The sequence below is a fragment of the Pinus tabuliformis genome, chromosome 2_1 (genome assembly GCF_031772625.1).
Source record: "Pinus tabuliformis cultivar Carrire ecotype Pingquan chromosome 2_1, CPIR1, whole genome shotgun sequence".
Classification (NCBI taxonomy): Eukaryota; Viridiplantae; Streptophyta; class Pinopsida; order Pinales; family Pinaceae; genus Pinus; species Pinus tabuliformis.
Genome location: NC_142299.1, coordinates 930,949,853 through 930,956,029, shown reverse-complemented (window position 1 = coordinate 930,956,029; position 6,177 = coordinate 930,949,853). Strand labels below are relative to the sequence as shown.

The window sequence follows — 6,177 nt, the reverse complement described above, 5'->3', positions numbered from 1 at the left end:
TCTTAGCTTCGCGATCTATAGCCGGAGAAGTTTGGTTTAGGAGATCTGCTTTGCTGTTAAATGAAGATTTATTTTCTGCGGTATTCAGATCCTCATAACTGTTGATTTGTTGGGGCGGGCTTTCTCCTTGCTTGCTTTGAGAGTTGTTTCCTTCTTCCTTGATTTCTTGTGACTCAGAGTTTTCTCTAGAATATTCTTCTTTGATGACAGTGTAGTGTTCTTTTTGTGCTCCTTCCCACCATGTAGATCTGTGGTGGTTTTTTCTAGCAAAATTTTTCTCAGAGGCTTTTGGGCAATTTTTGGCTAGATGCCCCGTCTCAAAGCACGATCGACATCTGAAGAGGACACTTTCATAATCAAGCTTCTGGTTCCACACATAGTCTTTACTTGTTAGGTTTATTTTCGCTGGGAATCCGGCGCTGAAATCCATTTCCACACAGATGCGTGCATAGGTGGTTCTGGCATATTCCTCTGTTTCTGGGCACCTGCAGTAAAATTTCCCAATTGCATTTCCGATGGCTTTTAGCGAGGAGAGATTCCAGAGATGCAAGGGTAGGCTTGGCAATCTCACCCAAACTGGTGCTGAGGTTATCACTGCTGTAGAGGGATCGAATGATGGGTTCCATGGCTTCATGAATAGGCCTGATTTTTCCCAAAACCAAGGGCCGGAATCTAGAATACATTGTCTGCTTTCAGGATTTTCAAAATCTACTATAAAGAAACCTCTAGCACAGGGGTAGATATTAATTTCATCAGAAATGATAGGCTTCCATAACTCCGAGATCCAATTGTGGAGTGCTATCAGCCGCGGCCAAAAACCATTGAACCGGCAAATTAGGGCACTTTCGGAGAACTTCAAAGCTTCATCGAGTGAGTCCTGGACCACTTGGATAGTGGGAGCTGGGGCTTCACTCACGATATGGGCAGGAGATTGCCCTCCAGAGGCGGATGAGCCACCAGTGATTTTTGCGAAGCTCGGAGCCATATTTTACGCAGATCTGCACCAGATCTGAGAACGTTGGAACAACAGCAAATATTTGAACCGCAGACCCTAAGAATGTTGGGACAGCAGCTGTGTCCTCCACACGTTACGTTGCCTCCAAAAGATTACGAACAGCTTTTGAAGCTACGTCCTCCACACGTTCCGCTACCTCCGAACATCCACGGGATCTGTGGAAGAGATCTGAAATGTTGAAAAACCGGAATAGATCTACGGAAGAGATCTGAAATGTTGAAAAACCAGAAGAGATCTGCGAGAAAACTGCGAGATCTGCGAGAAAACTGCGAGATCTGCGAAAAAAAATCTACTTGAAAAACCAGAAGAGATCTGCGAGAAAACTGCGAGAACCGCAGAGAACCACAGAGAATGATCACCGAAGGATCACCGTAGAACCGCAGAGAAGGATCACCGTAGAACCGCAGAGAAGGATCACCGTATAATTTGAAAACCTAAAAGTATCTCAAAAATATAATCAAAATCACATCTAAATTGAAAGAAAAAATCGCCCAAAATCTGCGAGATCTGCGAGATCTGCCCAAACTCACATCTAAATTGAAAGAAAAAATCGCCCAAAATCTGCGAGATCTGCATCACATCTAAACTGCGAGATCTGCGAAATCTGCGAAATCTGCGAAAAAAAAAATCTACTTGAAAAACCAGAAGAGATCTGCGAGAAAACTGCGAGAACCGCAGAGAATGATCACCGAAGGATCACAGTAGAACCGCAGGATATCTCACCGTAGAACCGAAGGATGGGGTTCCACAGTAGTGCAAGGAAAAATTTAAGAATGTGTATAAATACTACAATAAAACCAGGGATGGCAGAATGAACAAGACAGGGTGGCAAGAGCTATAGATTCTGCAGCAAGATCAAAGCTCTTTAAGCTGGAGTTTCTGTGAAGAATGGTGGTGTTGACAATGGTGCCAACAGTGGATCTTGTAGTGATACAAATATTGGCAATGAAGGTGATGTGAGAAATTCCAGTTCTGTTTTGAAGGACAAGATCAATCAATTACAAGAGGAAACAACTTTGCCAAGATGCACAGAAACAATTGACAACACAAGACAAAATTTGTCTTTCGCTGGTACTTCTACAAAAGAATATTTAGGACAATCAAAATCATAGCTACAATGCTACTCTTGCTTATACTACCGCTTTATGACATTTCTTTTGCAACATGTGGTGCAATTGCTAGTACATATAAAATCAATTAAACGACTAATCAAACATGTCATCATATTTGTAATAAACCTACTGCCAATTACACATTGTTTTTCTTTCAAATAATTTTATTTATTCAATAGTCCATAAACCAGTATAGATCCATCCATCTAAGCACGAATATAACATGAGTGGAGAAGAATCAATTTTCTTTTAGCTGCAAAATTCTTTTAGAGTGCAAAATTTGAAAAAAAACTGCATCTCTCATCCTATGATAGATCTCAATGAATTTGTACTAGTTTTGTCTTTCTATATAAACAATATATAATTTTTCATTGTTTAAATTGTATATTATTATATAAAATACATAGCTCTCATGAATGAGAGTCTCAGCTCAATAAAGATGTCTAAGTATTTCAGTTTAAACTAAATCACGCTGTCTTGAAAGTCTCAGCTCAATAAAGATGTCTAGGTATTTCAGTTTAAACTAAATCACGCTGTCTTGAAATACATTTGCAAAGATCTTTACTCAATAACATTTATAGCACCACTGAATTTAGAATTTGTACTCAAAAACATTTATAACGTCATGGAAATAGAAATGAAACTGACACCTAACGGTAATCTGTTTTGGTAACTCCACTGGTCAAGAGGCAATAATCAAAACACAAATGATTTATCTTTAAAGCATAAAGAAAACTATCAATACAATAAATTATAAAACAGAAAACAGATTGTTGAATATAAGCTATTAACATTTATAAAAAATTCAAATACTAATGATGTAACACAAAATGCACTAAATCATCTACCCTTCTATTCTTTTATTCATTAATTTAGCAATAATATTATTTATAACCTACCCAAAGATAAGCCGTTTGCCAAACAAATCGTTCGCTTAGCTGTTCTTCCTCTACTTACATATGAATAAGAAACATTTATCTTTACTTACAAATCCTGTAGTATTTCAATTTTTGCCACTCCCTAGCATTTCAATTTCCAAATTTATTTTCATCAGAGTAGAATCTTCCATTGATTCGCATCCCACCATGATCCGGGATCCAGATATAACGTATGCCAGCTTTCCGAATTCACTAACCCAGCTAGACAGTCGCTCCACATCGCACTACCAAACATGAACACGAAGATATTTCAAATCTCTCGTCGCTTGCATATCCTGCTATGTAATCTTGATTCGCATACGCAAAAGCCAGCCACTGATATTTTTTATCTTTGACCAATTTCCAGTAACCCCCTCTGAACCGACTATTCTATTCGAACTTCAAGAAGCCCGAGATGACGCACACTTTGAAGGTTATGCAAAAGCCAGCTAGAGATTTCTCGTCTTTGACTAATTTCCCATAACCCCATCCTCAACCAGCGATTTTATTCAGACTTCAAGAACCTTGAGACGGCACATACTTTCCAGGTTAAGCAAAAGTCAACCACAACGAGTTTATCCAGAGACCAGGAACCCTGAGACGTCGAGAAATTGCAGTACTTTAAACAAACATATTTTCTTATTTGCATCCTGCTCTTCAATTTCCCCAATAACTTGACCATGGTTAATGGTGACCCTGCTTTCCCTACCCTCCACTTCCACTTTCTGCTGCCACTGCCCCAACATAACCCCTACGACTGCCCCAACATAACCCCAACGACTCCATTCCCCAAGAGTCAACACCTGTATGTTGGAAAACCCATCCCCTAAACAACTCCAACTTTTGGTTCCACTATATATCTAGCCCTCTCAAAAGTGGCAACTCGGCCAGGAATTCTTTTAAATGCTTATAAACCCGAATATCAAAGTATGCAAGCTTTCTGAATACCCTAATCCAGCCAGCCAATCGTTCCACAGAGCACCACAAGCCATTCGTTCCACAGAGCACGGTCAAACACAAAGATATTCCAGAATTTTTTTGTCTTTTGCACATGCTGCTTAGATTAATCTTGATTGGCATACACAAAAGCCAGACACAGATTTCTCATTTTTGACCAATTTCCCATAACCCCCTCTTGAATGGGCGATTTTATTTGTACTTTAAAAACCCCGCGCAAACCTTGCAGTTCTCAAAGAAGCAAGTTTGCAGTTCTTTAAAAGAAATAAAAACCTGAAACCGCGCAAACAAACTTTGCAGTTCCAAAAAACCCCGCGCAAACCTTGCAGTTCTCAAAGAAGCAAGTTTGCAGTTCTTTAAAAGAAATAAAAACCTGAAACCGCGCAAACAAACTTTGCTGTTCCAAAAAAACAAGTTTGCAGATTTTTTAAATAAGCATATTTTATTTCTGCATATGAGTCTTCCTCGGAATGCAATTTGGCATTCTCCATTACATTCTTGGTGGTCTTTCTAGTGAAACCAATTCCGATATCCCACGCGGAAGATGGCTCAACTTGATTTTAAAGACCCTTCAGACGGCTCAAAGTTTGCAGCTATTTTCGCAGTAAATTCCGCCATCTTAAGAAAATATGCAAAACATTCATAACCAGACCTTCTGCAATCCAGATATTTATAACATTTTCACAATAGATTACTATGTCTTCTGGAAAAGATGCAAAATACATAAAACAAGTCTTCAAATAATCTTGCAAACCATTGCAACTCCATTTCAAACTTTGCAACAGTTTTTCCTCAATTTCATTGTGCAGACCATAAAACGTGTCATCTATGTTGTGCGTCTGATGTAAAGCATGTTCCCACTCATTTATTGTAAATGCCAAACCCTTGCACTCCCTTACGATTTTACTGGCAGAGTTTCCTATTTCAGCTGGAAAACTGCCATTTGTAAATGCTCGGTTACAATACAGCTGCCAACCCTCCTCTACCGATAGAGGTTCCACCCTTATTATCTCATCAGCTTCCATACTTGTACACATTTCTTTGATCCTAGAAGTCAAAAACGATTTTAGAACCTCTGTCATTCAATGACACTCCCCATGGTTTGCAGTTGAAGACTCTTCCACATATCATCCAGAAGAAGAAAAAAAACACTTATCCCTTCAATATTTGTTTTACCGGTAACAACAAGGAATAGATCTTGAACTTTATATGGCCTCGCCGGCCTCATCCAGCCAAGCCTTCAGTACACTTTGAGGGTTAGCGAGCTCCACATTTCTCCACATTTCTATCATTGGCGAGATTTTTTAGACGATCAACTTCAACTTCCACGTTGCTGAAAGATCGGGTAAAGAAATGGCCAGTTTCACCTCTGGAACAACCCTTTTCAAATGGCTGGTGAAAACATTCCTTGCGGTCCGAGCCCGTTACCCAAGAAGCACGCCATTCTCTTCACCAGAAGAGAAAGAGAGAAAGCCCAAGGTCTTCCAACGCGTTCGAGATTTTATCATCCCACTGCCAACGCACTAGTAAGATTAGGGTTTCTCTTGTCCTCAAATTGGGACCATGAGAGAGCCCAGAGTCTTCCAACGCGTTCTAGATTCTATCTTCCCACCGCGAAACCACCAGCAAGATTAGGGTTTCTCTTCGTCAAATTGGTCTGAATGCCTCCACGAGGGAGTGGTGGCCCACCATGAATATTTCTGGTCCATTCCTACTCAACCACTCTCAAGCATCTTGACTTTAGGTGGTCTGTAAAAGTATTAATTTTCATTTACGTACCAGAGCTGCACTGGACTTTAGGTCGGTGCGTGTAAAAGTAATAATTTATTTTCTGGTTTTGGTTCAGGTCCATTTAGCACTCAACAACTGTGACCAACTTTGGGCTCATGGTATCATGGCCACAGTTTGGGCCAGGTCTCCAAGCTTTTGTAATCTTGTAAGCAACTTTGCTGCATGAATATAATGATGTTTTAAGAAAAGATTTCCGGTCGTTAATTTGCTTTCCTAATAACAATTTTATGGTTTCATAACTGGTAAATTAGTAGAGCATGTTAATAGTGGGATGAGAGTTGAGTATTGTTCGGTTAATTTGAAGGTAAGTGGGATATTCATTATAAAGTCTTTTGTGGTTATTTTCCAGTTTGGTTTGGTTGGTAATTGGTATTATTAAATTATT

General features: G+C 39.5%; 1 long non-coding RNA gene across 1 annotated transcript; it reads right to left on the bottom strand.

The window, feature by feature from the left end:
- Positions 1-2,958: 2,958 nt before the first annotated feature.
- LOC149203699 (uncharacterized) lies at positions 2,959-5,717 on the bottom strand. The gene is made up of 2 exons (XR_016253967.1): positions 4,375-5,717; positions 2,959-4,274 (listed from the first exon to the last, which is right to left on the bottom strand). It is a non-coding gene; the product is annotated as an uncharacterized LOC149203699 (long non-coding RNA).
- Between the last annotated feature and the right edge of the window lie 460 nt (positions 5,718-6,177).